The following is an 18724-nucleotide window of genomic DNA, read 5'->3' on the forward strand; positions in this document are numbered from 1 at the left end:
TTAGGGCCTTTTAATTAGTAAAGGGAGGCCGCTAGGGTCTTTTAATTAGTAAAGGGAGGCCTCAAGGGCCTTTTAATTAGTAAAGGGGGGCCTCTAGGGCCTTTTAATTAGTAAAGGGGGGGGCTCTAGGGCCTTTTAATTAGCAAAGGGGGGGCTCTAGGGCCTTTTAATTAGTAAAGGGGGGGCTATAGGGCCTTTTAATTAGTAAAGGGGGGGCTCTAGGGCCTTTTACTAGTAAAGAGAGGCCGCTACGGGCTCTTAATTTGTAAAGGGAGGCCGCCACGGGCTCTTAATTTGTAAAGGGAGGCCGCCACGGGCTCTTAATTTGTAAAGGGAGACCGCTAGGGGCTTTTAATTAGTAAAGGGGGGCAGCTAGGGGCTTTTTATTAGTAAAGGGAGGCAGCTAGGGGCTTTTTATTAGTAAAGGGAGGCAGCTAGGGGCTTTTTATTAGTAAAGGGAGGCAGCTAGGGGCTTTTTATTAGTAAAGGGAGGCAGCTAGGGGCTTTTTATTAGTAAAGGGAGGCAGCTAGGGGCTTTTTATTAGTAAAGGGAGGCAGCTAGGGCCTTTTTATTAGTAAAGGGAGGCCGCTAGGGCCTTTTTATTAGTAAAGGGAGGCATCTAGGGCCTTTTTATTAGTAAAGGGGGGCAGCTAGGGCCTTTTTATTAGTAAAGGGAGGCAGCTAGGGGCTTTTTATTAGTAAAGGGAGGCATCTAGGGCCTTTTTATTAGTAAAGGGAGGCAGCTAGGGGCTTTTTATTAGTAAAGGGAGGCAGCTAGGGGCTTTTTATTAGTAAAGGGAGACCGCTAGGGCCTTTTTATTAGTAAAGGGAGGCAGCTAGGGGCTTTTTATTAGTAAAGGGAGGCAGCTAGGAGCTTTTTATTAGTAAAGGGAGGCAGCTAGGGGCTTTTTATCAGTAAAGGGAGGCAGCTAGGGGCTTTTTATTAGTAAAGGGAGACCGCTAGGGCCTTTTTATTAGTAAAGGGAGGCAGCTAGGGGCTTTTTATTAGTAAAGGGAGGCCGCTAGGGGCTTTTTATTAGTAAAGGGAGGCATCTAGGGGCTTTTTATTAGTAAAGGGAGGCAGCTAGGGGCTTTTAATTAGTAAAGGGAGGCAGCTAGGGGCTTTTTGTTAGTAAAGGGAGGCCGCCAGGGGCTTTTTATTAGTAAAGGGAGGCAGCTAGGGCCTTTTTATTAGTAAAGGGAGGCATCTAGGGGCATTTTATTAGTAAAGGGAGGCATCTAGGGGCATTTTATTAGTAAAGGGAGGCCGCCAGGGGCTTTTTATTAGTAAAGGGAGGCAGCTAGGGCCTTTTTATTAGTAAAGGGAGGCATCTAGGGGCATTTTATTAGTAAAGGGAGGCATCTAGGGGCTTTTTATTAGTAAAGGGAGGCCGCTAGGGGCTTTTTATTAGTAAAGGGAGGCAGCTAGGGCCTTTTTATTAGTAAAGGGAGGCCTTTTATGACTGTTTTATTGTCATTTTGTGCTATTTTGTTTGATGGTGTGCCTCAGGATTTTCTAAGTATAAAAAGTGTGCAGCGGCTCAAAAAAGGTTGAAAATCACTGCACTAGAACATATAATAGATACATTACATACACTGCAGACACTGGAACATATAATAGATACATTAGATACTCTGCAGACAGGAGCTGCAGACTCTATTTACAGTTCATCACCTTCTATTTACAAAATATTCTGCAAAACGCTGAGCTCAGAGCAAGAGTAAGAGAAGTTTGCACAAGTTTGGAGAATGTTGCAGATACAACAGACAAGTTTCCCCCATGTAATTCTGCACAGTATCACCAGTGTGTCTGAGGGGGATACTGTGCAGAATTACAGGGGTGCAGCAGGAGACCAGCACTGGGGGATCCCCTCCAGGAGAAGCCCCTGCTGAGGAGGTCACTGGGTGCAGGGTGTCACACACCTGGGTGCTGCTGTGGGTGTTATCTCCATTCTGGGCTGTGGGAGAAGCAGAGAGGAGCTTGTAGCAGGATCACATGTAAGTGCCCGAATCTAACATTGCGCCTAAACTGCACCAAAATTGCGCCTAAACTGTGTTAAAGTAAAGTGATTAATAAGAGGCAGAAAATATACTTATCACAGATGGTTGTAGCTTGTGATAATTCTGGCAAAACAGTGCGCCAGAATTTAGGCGCAACTACTACACTTAGGCGCACAAAAGTGATAAATGTGGCCCTATGTCTTTTGGAAGGTACAAGGGTAAACGACTTTGGCATTAAAGGTAAGTGCGCATCTCCTCTTACAACAAACTTTGCAGTGGACATGAAGAGTAACACTGGTTCTGTTCATTGTGTTACTTTTAGGGGGTCATTTATCTTATTTCACCTCTTCGCTGAGCTCTTTTTGCGCCTGTTGTGAGTCTATTTTTTGCAACAAAGACATTTGTCTTTGTTATTTTGGCTCTTTGTCAAATGCAGGTTATTTTGAGCCTTATTAGGCGCAAATTTAAAAAAATGCATGGTCAGGACTGGCGTGTTATTAAGCAATTATCTGTGCCAATATAGGCGCAATAGTATAATACATTGGGCGCAAACATCTGTAAAGATGTTTGACAAATAAGTTGCAAAAACACACAGCGAATTGAGGCTCAACATTCCAAAAAAGTGCAAAATAGGCGCAAAACAGCCATTACGCAGCAAAAAGGAGCAAAAACAAGATAAACGCAAGAAAAAAGATAAATGACCCCCTAAGTCTTACTTTTGTAGCAGATCTCACCCTTGTAGTTTCTGCCTGTGCGTTTGCAGTGCATTTCTAACTAGAGAGTTAAGATGCTATTACTGTGATTCATTGCTCCCCTCATCTTAAAGTTTCTTTGTAATCAGACACCTCAGTAAAGCTTTTGTCTGTCTTACGAGCAAGAAGAACTTAAGAGAAAGTTATAGGGATTGTCCTACATTAATACAAACTTTTCTAGTGGACTGTGAAAAAAAATGAATAAAGCTGTACTCACCTTCTTTATCCAGCACCCTCGGCCCTCTTCTGTACCCCTGTTTGCTTGCCGTCCACCCATTCATATGTCGTAGTGCTGTAGGACGCAAAAAGTTGTCAGAGCGGGGCTTCCATGTCCTGTAAACAAACAGGGGCAAGGCAGCGACGGATGGCAGTGTGGGACACCGCTAGTGCCGAGGGAGGTAATTACAGCTTTATTTTTGTATCACAGTCCTCCAGTAAAGTTTATATTAATGTCGGACAACCCCTTTAAGAATGAAACACATATAAGGGGGGCTAATGATAACAGAGAAAATATGCGGAGATAAAAAATATATTACAAAGATTCTTTAGGCACTTGTGTTTACTGTATTCCCTTCTTCCAGCATTTGGAAATTTAGGAGCGCGGTGTGGGTGGACAACTCTCAAAGTGATGAAACCTTTCGCAGCTATAAGAGAACTGATCTTAGTCAATGCCCTTTTCAATTTGTCAAAATCTAAATTGAAGCCATATTGCCAGTGAAAAATTTATGGTAATTACTAATTGGTAATTGGTTTTATGGTAATTAGGAAAATAGTGGCGGTTTAAATGCAAATAAGTGCTTGATGGATGTAACTAACATGCTTTATGGTTGTGTAATAGAAAGGTTATCATATTTCTGTAGCTTTTAAGCAGATTCAATTATATAAAGATATGTTCTGTATGTGTCTTGAATCAATCATTTCCTAGCAGTAGGAAGTATTCCATATCTATTCTATGTATAAATAAATTAGGCCCTCAGTTTTTTATGTGATTTATCTCATAATAGCCAAGGGGGTGGTAACCTTTTGTTTTCATACAGCTCAAAAAGACACGCCCCCAGAGAAAACTGATCTGATACAAAGATGCAGACCAAGAAAAAGAGGCCTAGTACTGGTTGACTTTGGTAGATTTCCCTTAAAGGGTTAATCAGTAGCAGGTTTTACCAGCCAATCGCTGAGCCCAGACTTTTGGAAGTCTGCAATGTTAGGCACAGGCCCTTTCATATCACTAATCAAGGACCCTAAAGAAAATAGAAGTCTAGGACAAAGCTGGACAGGTCACCTGAGAGAAGGATGTAGACTCTCCACTAGTGCCGGATTAACGGTGGTGAGGGTCCCTGGGCACAAACTGGTGGGGGCCCTCTCCAAAATTTTTTAAAACAAATTAAATATTGTCAGTAATAAATACTTACAGCTCCCCCAGTAATACATATATATATACAGCCCCCCAGTACTACATATAAACAGACCCCCCAGTAATACATATATACAGAACCCTCAGTAATACTTATATACATCCCCCCAGTAATATATATATATATATCTACATCCCCCAGTAATACATATATACAGACCCCAGAAATGCATGTATTCAGCCCCCAAGTAATACATATTTACAGCCCCCAAGTAATACATATTTAAAGCCCACAAGTAATACATATATACAGCCCCTCCCCCAGTAATACATTTATACATCCTCGCAGTAAAATAAAAAAAAATAATAAAACGTTATTTATCCTCTCTCCTGTTTCCTTGTGCACGGCACAACTATTCTCCTCCTTCCAGCAGTCAGATGTCGGAACAGGCGTCATAGTGTGTAATGCCATTGCGGCCCCCTGACACTGACGTTCTGTGCACAGAGCAGTGGCAGAGCAGGGAATGTATAGCAGGGAATGTATAGTTCTCTCGCACTGCCATAGAAACCAGTATGTGGGGGGATTCCCAGGTCCACCACCGCTTATCAACTGGGTTCAATCCCTACTCATACAGTGCGTGATTCTTGTGGCCATGGGAATCCACCATTGATTGCTGGTGGCTCCTTTAAGAGGAAAGTGGTGGAGGCCCGGGGAGTGCGTCCCTGGAGCCCTCACCATATTCCAGCCCTGCTCTCCTATTGACGATGCATACAGATGGTGCTTTCCTGCTACTTCATGGCTACAAGCAATAACAGTGTGTTGGATGGTTTCTTTCTGCTACAGAATAAACAAAAAGGGATGTTTCCCCTCATACTGTCATCTTTTTAGATATTTCATGTAAATGCTTTGATTTAGAAGATTATTAATTTGTGTGAAAGAGAGAGAAAAATGCAAGGTAGACTGTAAGCTCTAACATGTTCAGTGATCCAGCTTCAAGCATGGTTCGTTGAATAAAAAAAAACAAAACTTTATTTACAAAATATTATGAAATGTATGCATAGGAATTTAGACATGCAACATGGAATAGATAAGTCTGCAGACGGGGCCTGTGGGTTTTTATAAAACATCTTAATCATGGTTGTAAGCTCTGGCGAGCAGGGCCCTGACTCCTATTGTTTCATTTCACTATGTTATTTCTATGTAATGTCTTGTTTTATTTGTGTATGTCCCCTTTGATCTGTACAGCACTGCGGAATATGATGACACTATATAAATAAAGCTTTTTTATTATTATTATTATTATCATTATTATATGGGTTCAATCTACTTGCCCCTTTCTAAAAATAATCACACATTACATTAGTTAAGGCTTTATTTTTTAGGCAGTTGTAAAATCTTTGCCTGTTGGGACTTCAACGCCAATTTCTGTCTGTAAAATTTGATTTTGTACTTATTTTGCATTCTGTCCTGCAGTAGTCTGAATGCTGCCCTATTTCAATCCTGGGTTTCTTAATTGAATTGCACCAGACTGGTTTGTCTCCTGCTGATTATGTTGTGGCCTGCAGACGGTTAAGCCAGTGATATGAAGTTGTGATGGACAGTTGCATCTCCAACCACATTCCTCCCCTGTTTGTCTAACCACGCCTGGACCAGGACTTTTATGACGTACCAAAGAAAGTTAATTTGCCCTCATCCTAGGCTTCCTAGGCTTCTCAGGGCCCTGCTAGCATATCTTGTATTACTTTATATTGTTTCTACTTGTTTTTTCTCACATCTTTCTAACCTGTTCTTAGTAGTATTCATTGTTTTCATCCATATTGTTACAACCTTCCTCCTGTTTTGTTCTGTCTTTGTCTCTGCATTTTATATTGGCGTTGGAAGGGACGGTTTCCCAGTTGGCACCTACCATCTAGGAAGGACTTGGCAAGTAAGTAATGGCATGCAGTATTTCCCTAGCAAGGCTGCTGTCAGATATGACCCAAAACCATCAAGTAATTTACCAAATTATTATCAGAATCAATATATTTTATATAATGTATACACATTTCTTCTACTCATTTTCTTCCTTTTTGGATATCTCAATGGCTATTTAGAGGGAATTAGCTCAATTTCACAAGCTCCGCATGCTGCACTTAATACTGCAACTATTCTCATGTCTTACATTGTCAAAACTTCTAACTCTTTTACACTTTTTAATATTTTATTAATATTATTTTAACCTCACGAAGGCTTCTAAGCTTTGATTGCTATCCTGTGGAGACCAGATCTACAATGCCACGGAGATATTACATCATGAAAAGACCAAGACCTCGGGGTCCTTATAAGCACCTTTTGCGTCTCTGTTTTGATTTTTCATGTCAATTTCAGTAATTAGAAAGAAGGAAATCCTAATTGCACCTTTACAGAAACATCTGCTGAGGTCATACGTTGCCTACACTTCCAAGCACAACACAAAGGTTTCTGCAGCTGCTCAAGCCTGCCCTGGATGATAAGGTCCTTCAAGTCAGATCAAATTAGGAACAGGCTGCGGAAATATGATGTCGGCAGTCAGAAGGAAAACGTTACTTTAAACCTTGGGAGAGCGAAAAATTCCAAAAATGTTTGGGGTGGAATTGACTCACTTATCCAAAAACAATTGCTCTGAGGTCTCTCCGCAGACAACATTACATAGCCCATCACTCAAAGTGATGGAACCCATTGAACGCAAGTAATTTTTAATTGTAAGCCCAACTACGTGCAACACATATGAGGGAAAGCAGAGCCATAGAACAATAACACGGGTAAAGCCATAGACGCTGCTCTGCGTTGTAAGGGGTTTAGGGAGATTTTCGGAACATTGTGATGAGTTGTTCTTGGGCTAATTAAATAAGAGACTTAGAGGTTTTGTACATATTGGTGAAAAATGGCTTAACTACTTTTTGGCAGTGGATGAGTCTTTGATCATCTTGTTCGAAGTTACCCTGGAGATGGAAGTTGGTTTCCTCGCGTATTAATCAACGTTTTCAGCTTTACATTTTATGGAAACCACAATTGTGTAGATTTTGTGAAGTACATATTTGGATATTTTGTACTTAAAAGAAATTACAATGGATTTGGGATTTTTGAGAATTCACATCTTACTGTAAAGTTAGCCATAAATCTTATCTTCCGGGGATGGACCCTTTGTTTTTTTTAATTTTTACTACTTTATGGTCTTCCATGGGGTAGGTAGCACAGGGTAGTATAGTACACAGTATGAGGCTAATGCTTTTCAAGCCCATCAGATAAAATGATCCTAGGGGGCTACAACTAGGAAATAGACCCTAGTCTTAGTAGGCTTCTAGTTGGGAAGAGGTCTACTAGACTTCCGGAGAGCTATATTGTGGTAGAACCTAGGCCCACTGAAAGGTCCTACAGTACTCTGGTGGATCAGTCCAGACCAGCTACTAAATGCCATCAAAACAGGGGATGTGCCAACTTAATGAGTTCTGTACCAGCCCTTAAAGGAATGTGTCACCAGAAAGCCTTTCTCTGCATTGTACATGTTCCATAGACTGATGTACATAGGAAACATGTTTTTCTATGAATTTTGTTGTGCAATGGTTGTACAAATAAACTTTATGAAACTTCACCAAGCGAGTTCCTGGATCGATAGTCCCCACTCTCCTGCTGTAACACTCATCCTCCTCAATATTCAATGGCAACAAGCTCCATCGCCTCCCTTCCCCTCTCTCCCCTTCTGCTGCATTGGCTGCAGAAAGCTAATTGTGCACTTACGCTGCTTCTAGTTGCCATGTACAGGGAGCAGTGAAGACGAGCCATTATGTCTCCACTTTCATGGCGCATGCGCCGCTTATTGTGGCTGGTTGCTAGGGTATGCAACTTGGTCCCTGTACATGGCAACTAGAGGCAACTGAGTTGCCACGTGAAATTTGCATGCTGCGGTCAGCAAAATTAGGAGGAGGGGGGGTGAGTGGAAGGGGTGGAGGGAGAAGTTTGTTGCATATGAACAATAAGAAGGACCAACAGGGCTGGATCATAGGGGGGCCCTGAGGAGTCTGCCTTGGGACCCCCACTACTTTTCTCTTAAAGAGGCCCCCACCAAATTTGGGTGATTCGGGTGGGCGCATGACCACCGGAATCACTCACAGTGTGTTTGGGTCTGGGCTCTCTGGGCTGTATTCAACAGATGTCTATGGCAGAGTGAGGGAACAATAAGTTGACAGTGCATCGTGTGACGCCACAGCATGGTGCCACCATCTTGGTACAACTCCGATATCCACTAGTATCCTGAGACCGCAAGGGAAAGGAAGGAGGTTGTCGTGCACCAGGGGAACGATGGAAGGTGAGTACAATTTTATTATTTTACTTAGAACTGTATATATAGTATAATAGTATATAGTAAGTTATTATAGGGAGGCTGTATATAGCTATTATAGGGGGGCTGTATATAGTTATATGAGGTGTATAATAGGAACTGTATATAGTGATAGGGCGACTTTATATAGTTATTATAGGGGACTGTATATAGTTATTATAGAGGGGCTGTATATAGTTATTATAGGGAGGCTATATATAGGGGGCTGTATATAGTTATTATAGGAGGGTTGTATATAGTTTTTATAGAGGGGCTGTATATAGCTATTATAGAGGGGCTGTATATAGTTGTTATGGGGGGCTGTATATAGTTATGGGGGGCTGTATATAGTTATAGGGGGACAGTAAATAGTTATTATGGGATGCTGTATATAGTTATTATAGGGGGCTATATATAGTTATAGGGGGAATGTATATAGTTATTATAGGGAGGTTGCATATAGTTATTATAAGGAGCTGTATATAGTTAATGCTGTGGGACTGTATGTAGGTAATGTTGGGTGGGCTGTTTACAGTTATTGCTGGAGAGGCTGTATATAGTGATTACTGGGGGTTGTATACAGTGATTGCTGGGGGCTGTATACAATGATTACTGGGAGTTGTATATAGTGATTGCTGGGGCAGCTGTATATTGTGGTTGCTGGGGGAGCTGTATATAGTGATTGCTGGGGGAGCTGTATATAGTGGTTCCTGGGGGGCTGTATATAGCGATTGCTGGGAGGCTGTATATAGTGATTGCTGGGGGCCTGTATGTAGTGATTGTGGGGGGTAGAGGGGATGTATATAGTGATTGCTGGGAGCCTGTATATAGTGATTGATGGGGGAGCTGTATATAGTGATGCTGGGGGAGATGTTTACAGTGATTGCTAGGGAGCTGGATATAATGATTGCTGGGGAGCTGTATATAGTGATTGTTGGGGGGCTGTATATAGTGATTTCTGGGGGATCTGTACGTAGTGATTGCTTGGGGAGCTGTATATAGTGGTTGTTGGGAGCTGTATATACTGATTACTGGGCGCTGTATATAGTGATTACTGGGAAGCTGTTTACAGTGATCGCTGGGGGGCTGTATAAAGTGATTGCTGGGGCCTTTATATAGTGATTGCAGGGGGAGATGTATATAGTGATTACTGGGGGAGCTGTATATAGTGATTGCTGGGGCCTTTATATAGTGATTGCTGGGGGAGCTGTATATTGTGATTGCTGGGGGAGCTGTATATAGTGATTGCTGGGGGAGCTGTATATAGTGATTGCTGGGGGAGCTGTATATAGTGATTGCTGGGGCCTTTATATAGTGATTGCTGGGGGAGCTGTATATTGTGATTGCTGGGGGAGCTATATACAGTAATTACTGGGGGCTGTATACAGTGATTGCTGGGGGAGCTGTATATTGTGATCGCTGGGGGCTGTGTATATTGATTGCCGGTGGAGCTATTTATAGTAATTACTGAGGGCTGTATACAGTGATAACTGAGGGCTGTATATAGTGATTGCTGGGGGAGCCTTTTATTGTGATTGCTGGGGGCTGTGTATAGTTATTGCCAGGGGCTGTATATAGTTATTGCTGGGGGCTGTATATAGTTATAACTGGGGGCTGTATATAGTAATTGCTGGGGGCTGTATATAGTGATGACTGGGCGCTGTATATGGTAAATACTGGGCAATGTATATAGTGATTACTGGGGGGCTGTATATAGTGATCACTGGGCGCTGTATATAGTTATTGCTGGGGAACAGTATATAGCGATTGCTGTTCCCTGTCTGGACAACATTCAATGGGGCCCCCCATGTGCCCCAGGAACTCATTTGTCAGAGCTGGCAGAGAGCCAGGTAAAGCTTAATATAGTTTATTTTCACAACCATTGCACACAAAATTAATTTAAAAAACATATTTCGCATGTACATGACTGTGTCTATTGAAACATGAACAATGCCAAAAAAGGCCTTCTGATCACAGGGCCCCATTAAATTCCTGTCTCTTTATTTTTTGGGTCAGTACCATCATGGCTCTAGTATCATATGTAGGAAGTGATTCCAGACTTGTTGGAGCTATAATACTCCTACAGCCCAGGGACCAGGGCAGTGATAATCCGCCCCTGACTGCTACCTCTGATCTCCCTATACACTTATTTTGGTTCTTTTGTGATCATGTTGTAAATCTTTTTTAAATTTTTTAAATTTTTTTTTAACCCTAATTCAATTTTTTTGGTATATTTATAGTCAACCGACTTCAAATATTTTGGCAAGATCTCCCATAGGCAAGTGTCTCTTGTTTACATGACAATAATTAATGTGTATTAATATCTATATTTGTAGTAAAGTGACAGTGACAGGAGATCTGATATCTCTGGATTGGGTTACAAAATGTTCTTTGTTTTCTCTCTTGAGATTGATACATTTTGTGAGAAAATGGTCAATTGTGACATCATTATCGCTTGGGATGTTAATTAGAGTGTTTATGAATGTTTGGACTAATTAACTGTGGGACATGGGACACATAATGACCACTTATGGTAATTCTTTGTCTCCTTGCACAGACTTTACACAGATGTATCGAGAGGGCGGATATAAGAAGAACCTACAGTAGATACATAGTTGAAGGTATGAGGCCCAGAAGTACCGTAGCTGTACCTCGCCCAGCAACATGCATGTCACAATAATAATAAAAATTCCTTTATTTGTATAGCGCACACAGATTACACAGCGCTGTACAGAGCTTGTCACATCAGTCCCTGTCCTCATGGGGCTCACAATCTAATCATCCTACCAGTATGTTTTGGAGTGTAGGAGGAAACCCACGCAAAATCTTTGCAGATGTTGACCTGGCTGGGACTTGAACCCAGGTCCCCAGCGCTGCAAGGCTGTAAGGCTAACCACTGAGCCACCGTGTACATTTTTACATGGTTTTAAGCATTTGTTTGATTTTTAGAAGCCAGACAATCCCTTTAAGATATCAAAAATAATGCACTTACTCATAGATCCAGACATAGTGAATGTGGTAATCTTCTTATACTTGTTATGCATGGCCTCCTTCCTTCTAAAATAAACTTTTTTAAATTATGCTAATGAGCCAGAAGGACTTTGTAGGTTATTACCAGAGCCCCTCTGTGCTGTAGATCAACGACTGTAATACTGTCTGCATTTCCCCCCTACCTTTGCCTGCTGTGAATTCCGACAGTGGGAGAGGGAAGTACTGCTGCACAGTGTAACAGCCTGTGAAGCTAGAGCAGTAAGAGGCTTTGTTAATGCACCCAAGAGTCCTAACAGCTCATTAGCATAATGTTAAATGTTGATTTTAGAAGGAATGAGGCCATAGATAATAAATATAAGAAGATTACCACAGTCACGGTGCCTGGATCTATGAGTAATGTCCCTGGTTTATCATGATGGATTCTGATGGGAGATTTCCTTTGCTATTTCAGCGCAGTTGAATGAAGTGTTATAAGAAGCCACTTAGGGCGATTGCTTCTGAAAGACTTAATACATGTTTCACAGAGGATTTCCTATAAAATATGAGTTTATTGTATAAACTATCATGACACATTTCTAGTCGTACTTCGAGATAATTAAACCAGATTTTAATAAAAGCGAAAATCTTCATAAAAGGCAATTTAAATGCCTCAGCCATAAAAAGAGCCACATTCCACAGCGCGGCCCATGTACTGTACATGTGTAATTGTTACAAAATATGTCGAAAAATTGGATATACGTTACTGATTAGTAGGTGAAACGCTTCCTATTATAGTCATGTATGGAAACTATTCTGTCTGGATTCTGTAACAGAACTACATGGATTAGCATGTGAATGTATGTGTCTCATTTATAATCACTAATGACCGGAGTCGGATTCCAGGAAGAAATAGGGATTTTGGCAACTTTTTATTGTTCACAAGAAGTGAATAAGGGCCAGTACTGAGTGTAGGATTACACATAGCGGCTCATTTACTAAGGGTCCGAACGCCGCACTTTCGCCGGGTTTCCCAAATATTTCCGTTTGCCCGGGTTTGTGCGGTTTTTGGCGCACACGAGCGGATTGTGGCGCATCGGCGACGGCTTGCACTCGACAGAAATCGGGGGGCGTGGCCGTTGGACAACCCGACGGATTCGGAAAAACCGCGGAATTTCAAAACAAATTGTGACGCAAGATCAAGCACTCAAATGCACCGGGAAGAAGCAGGCGAACTCCGGTGGACCTCGGCGCAGCAGCAACACCTGCAGGAACTCAGGCGCATGATCTTAGTGAATCGCGGCAGAATCCTCGTCGGACAACGCACCGCGTGATCGCGACAGGACCGGGTAAGTAAATCTGCCCCATAGACTGAGTGTATACTGTGTATAAGTTGAGTAGGGATGAACTGAGCTGTCTTAAGTTTAGGTCCGACTGAGCTCACCCGGACAAATGCTTAAAAATCCTGTTTGCGCCCATGTTCTGTTACCGAGCCTGGACCTGGATGAGGACCACTACACCAGTAACAGCATTGATGGCACTGATCGTGGGAGTTTTAATGTCAATGCAACATCCCCTACCGGGGACTAGTCTATTTGGGGCTTGGGGGCAACTGGATTCTCTTTGGTACCTGAGTGGCTGGCTGAGCATGGCCTAGCCCTTGTCTGGGTCACAGTTCTGGGTACTGAAGGAACAGGGCTCGTTCACCCCACGCAGGTATCCTGCAGGTAGATTTGCAAGAAAGGAGGGAGATGCTATACTCTCATTTATATGCGTTAGAGGGATATTCCCACAAAGACAAGTTTCTTAAATGTACTCAGGATAACAAAATAACTGGTGTAGACAATTTTGGTTGCCCCTAGACCCGACCCTGGATCTTCTGAGTTTAGGGTCGTCAGACATCTTGCTCTCCTGTCTGATACTGCACTGAGCTGAGCTCCTCTCTTTTCTCTGCCACTAGCTCCCATTATTGCATCCCAGGACGACGATCTCACACACAGAGACTTCCTGCCGGCAAACAACACATCACATCATAAAGAGAGTAAAGCTACAAGCTACAGAGAGATACGATCTTTATCCAGGGGAGGGGGAGGAAAGTATATAGCAGAGCTTTGTGTGCTATAGATTTGATTTTGCAGAGCTGAGAATGTAATTGTGTGTTATATGCATCACATGGATCTCATCATCTCTCATCGCTGAGCAGTCTCATCTCTTTTTCTATGTGTCAGATACTGGTAGGATGTTCAGAAGCTAAATAAAAGTGTAGATAAGCTCTGTACCCTGATAATCTAAGCACATTGTCAGCTCACTGCATCTCACAGCACAGAGGAATCATGAAGTATCTGCTGACCATCATACACCATCTTACACTGACCATCACTGATTGATTGGAGCTAAAGAAGAGTGAAGAAATCAGGCGATACCTTTTTGAGGATAACTGAGTATATATGATGGTGGAGCTTTCGAGATACTAGTTCTCTTCTTCAGACATGATGTTATGTATAAAACAGAAAATTCCCTATGCAGTGATCATCAAAGGATATAAAAAAAACCCTTTGAAACAACAGATTGAAAAAAACAGGGACATCTTATTTATGACAGGACGGCAATAAGCACACTAAAAACCTGTGATGAATGACAAGAGAGCCCTGGCTCTTATCTGCTTGTGGCCTCCAGGTCAGAGGTCGGAGGTCGTGAAGCTGCATGAATGGTAAGACCACTTTGCAAGGTGTTGAATCTCCTCAGTAATTTATACTCCCATTCTTTCCTTTCCCTCTGTGTCCTAAAATGTCCCATTATAATAGTAATCTGCAGATCCTCCATAGTGTGGTCCTCTCTGGAGAAATGTGCAGCCACGGGCAGATCTTTCCTCTCATTTTTAATATCAGATTGGTGCGAGTTCATACGTTGATGGAGTCTCTGGATGTTTCCCCAACATAAAGGCCTGTGGTTGGACACCGCTGACACATAATAATATAGGACCTAAAAAAGCGGGTGCAATCGCACCAGCACCCACGAGGTATAGGGCTACCTATATACTGAGTGGGCACGTGCAGGGGCTACCTATATACTGAGTGGGCATGTGCAGAGGCTGTCTATATACTGAGTGGGCATGTGCAGGGGCTACCTATATACTGAGTGGGCATGTGCAGAGGCTGTCTATATACTGAGTGGGCATGTGCAGGGGCTATCTATACACTGAGTGGGCATATGCAGGGGCTACCTATATACTGAGTGGGCATGTGCAGGGGCTACCTATATACTGAGTGGGCACATGCAGGGGCTACCTATATACTGAGTGGGCATGTGCAGAGGCTGTCTATATACTGAGTGGGCACGTGCAGGGGCTGTCTATATACTGAGTAGGCATGTGCAGGGGCTTCCTATATACTGAGTGGGCATGTGCAGGGGCTACCTATATACTGAGTGGGCACATGCAGGGGCTACCTATATACTGAGTGGGCATGTGCAGAGGCTGTCTATATACTGAGTGGGCATGTGCAGGGGCTACCTATATACTGAGTGGGCATGTGCAGAGGCTGTCTATATACTGAGTGGGCATGTGCAGGGGCTATCTATACACTGAGTGGGCATATGCAGGGGCTACCTATATACTGAGTGGGCATGTGCAGGGGCTACCTATATACTGAGTGGGCACATGCAGGGGCTACCTATATACTGAGTGGGCATGTGCAGAGGCTGTCTATATACTGAGTGGGCACGTGTAGGGGCTACCTATATACTGAGTGGGCATGTGCAGAGGCTGTCTATATACTGAGTGGGCACGTGCAGGGGCTGTCTATATACTGAGTAGGCATGTGCAGGGGCTACCTATATACTGAGTGGGCATGTGCAGGGGCTACCTATATACTGAGTGGGCACATGCAGGGGCTACCTATATACTGAGTGGGCACATGCAGGGGCTACCTATATACTGAGTGGGCATGTGCAGAGGCTGTCTATATACTGAGTGGGCACATGCAGGGGCTACCTATATACTGAGTGGGCATGTGCAGAGGCTGTCTATATACTGAGTAGGCATGTGCAGGGGCTACCTATATACTGAGTGGGCATGTGCAGGGGCTACCTATATACTGAGTGGGCACATGCAGGGGCTACCTATATACTGAGTGGGCACATGCAGGGGCTACCTATATACTGAGTGGGCATGTGCAGAGGCTGTCTATATACTGAGTGGGCACGTGCAGGGACTATCTATATACTAAGTGGGTACGTGCAGAGGCTGTCTATATACTGAATGGGCACGTGCAGGGGCTACCTATATACTGAGTGGGCACGTGCAGAGGCTGTATACATACTGAGTGGGCACGTGCAGGGACTATCTATATACTAAGTGGGTACGTGCAGAGGCTGTCTATATACTGAGTGGGCACGTGCAGAGGCTGTCTATATACTGAGTGGGCACGTGCAGGGGCTACCTATATACTGAGTGGGCACGTGCAGGGGCTACTTTTATACTGAGTGGACATGTGCTGGGGCTAACTATATAATGAGTGGACATGTGCAGAAGAGTAGGGTCCGGTCTAGCTTGCCATGGCTCAAAAATGTTTTGGTAAAAAAAAAATTGTGTATAACGTTATGTATCAATGTGGGAATGGACGCCGGTGGGGGCACAAAAATCTTAAAGTCAGGGGTCCCGAAATTCCTAGTGGCGGACACAGGCACTCCGGGCCCCATAGCGGCTGCTACAGCTGTAGTAACACCCCTGGTTACAGATGCAACAAAACCAAACTGTACTCCCATCCGAGAGTCCTCCTGTACATGAATGTCTACTAGATATAAACCTTCTTTCAAACCATGAAAGATTCCCTCTGGAATCTCAATAACAGCTCTGTCACCTAACTAACAAACTCACTGCTCTGCACTGACGAGGAGCAAAATCTCAGAAACAGCTGCCTGCGGATGGGATTTGTTCCTCTTGGAAAGAAATCACAGTTTTGACTAAACTTCGAAGTCATATCATACGGCAGTGGAAGTCAGCATTCACTTACACGGAGCTGCCTTCCAAAAGGTGGCACCAGAGGCCCATTTTTTGCCTTTTTGCATTCATGAAAACTTTTTGCTAATAGTTAATGAGAACTTTTTGCTATCTGTAAAGAAGGGTGTTCTTTCTACACTTAACTGTGCCTGGTATTTGCTGTATCAAGTATTAACCTTTCCTAAGGTTCACCTCACGGAGCTTTCCAGTTCTTAAATATCATGACATAAGCTGCGAGCATCTTACATCCAACTGCAAATGTATCTGAACTGGTCACAAGGGCAGGAGCAGCTTCATCCTAAAACATACATTATGGGGCTTATTTACTAAGGGTCCCGTGGACGCATTTTTGCCGGGTTTCCCGACTTTTCGGGGATCGCGCTGGGGAATGTGTTGCACAAGATCGGATTTTGGCACATCAGCGTCGGTTTTCACGCGACAGAAATCGGGAGGCGGGCCGTCGGACGATCTGACTGATTCGTATTTGTATCGCAAGCCAAGCACTAACATGCACTAGGAAGAAGAAGGTGAACTCCGGCGGACCTGAGCGGGGAAGCGACACATGCAGGATATCGGGCGCACAATCTTCTTGAATCGCGGCACCGTGCATTCCGGCGGACATTCCGCATTGGGGATCACGCAAGACCGGTTAAGTAAATGTGCCCCTATTTGTCTGGCTTTATGGGAGGACATCAAGGTGACCTCAAACTATTCCTGTTGGAACAACCACTGATGGAGGATTTCCCCTTCTACTGATGTGAACAGCGCGTCTATTGACCTGGTATCTATTCTCACACAATGGGGCACATTTACTAAGGGCCATGCGCCAGTTTTTTGTCGGACCGTGCGTGTTCTTTTAGGTGCAAACTGCTTGCACATGTATTTAAGAAGTGGCTGCACCACATTTGTGTCACACAACAACTGTATTTTGGCATAACTGAACTATGCTTCATGCAACACAAATTTCTGCACTGAAGGGGGTGTTCCGGTGCTTAGTCGGACCGCGCAACACATTCATCGTGCAAAGTCCAACAGAATTGTGTCACATGCCCTATATTAAAAGTGCATAAAAAAAGTGGTGCACTCTGTCGGAGCAGTGCAGGGGGCGCCAGATTCATAATGAACGGGTGCCACAAACATGGATCTGGCGCCCCCTGCACACTACACAGGTAACTGCACATAGTACACACCGCACTGTTCTTAGTAAATGTGCCCCAATGTGTTCACTCAAACTATAAGCCCTTCTTTAAAAACTTGGAAGGAAATCTGCATAATCCGATGTCGTTCTTACTACTTCCATGAATAGTTATAGCAAGTTTGCATCTTCCAATCCGAGGTTTGACCTCTGAAATTACTTGATGTTCACATGCTGAGACCAGTTAAAGAAAATCTACCATCAGAATCCATGATGATAAACCAGGGACATTACTCATAGATCCAGGCACCGGGACTGTGGTAATCCTCTTATACTTGTTATCCATGGCCTCCTCCTTTCTAAAATCAACTTTTACAATTATGCTAGGGCAGTTGCCAGAGCCCCTCCTTGGTGCAAGTTCACAGGCTGTTACACTGTCTCCCCCTCTGCTCCCTCAGCACGTCCCCCTCCATCTGACTGATGCATTCTCACTGCAGCACAGGAAGTTTCAGCACACAGTCCTCCTTGCACACTTCAACAGCCTGTGAAGCTACAGCACGGAGGGGCTCTGGGAACAGGCCCAGTACACTTTCAGGCTCATTAGCATAATTAAAAGTTGATTTTAAAAGGAAGGAGACCATGAATAACAAATATAAGAATATTATCACAGTCTTGGTGCCTGCATCTATGAGTAATGTCCCTGGTTTATCATTATGGATTTTGATGGTAGATTTCCTTTAAAGGACATCTACCACCAGGATGAAGGATTGTAAACCAAGCACACTGACATACCGGTGTGTGCCCTCTATGGCAGGATCCGCTCTTCTTTAAGCTTCCCTTGCCTTTGTTTTTAAGAAAAAAGGGCTTTAACTATGTACAAATGAGCCTGAGGGGTTCCAGGCTGCATTAACACCTATGGTACCCAGAGCCCCTTAAGCTGATTTGCATAATTTTAAAATACTTAAAAAAAAACAGGAAATAAAAAGCTAAAAGAAGACTGGATCCTGTCAGAGGGGGCACACACCAGTATGTCAGTGTGCTTGGTTTACAATCCTTCATCCTGGTGGTAGATTTCCTTTAAGGCTGGAAGTTTGAAGTTCGGTCAGAACCCGTAGTAACACCCGCAATAACATTAACTCTGCCTGGAGATCAGGTTATCACTCTCCGGGGATTGTCACAAG

Source organism: Engystomops pustulosus, chromosome 3 (assembly GCF_040894005.1).
Source record: "Engystomops pustulosus chromosome 3, aEngPut4.maternal, whole genome shotgun sequence".
Classification (NCBI taxonomy): Eukaryota; Metazoa; Chordata; class Amphibia; order Anura; family Leptodactylidae; genus Engystomops; species Engystomops pustulosus.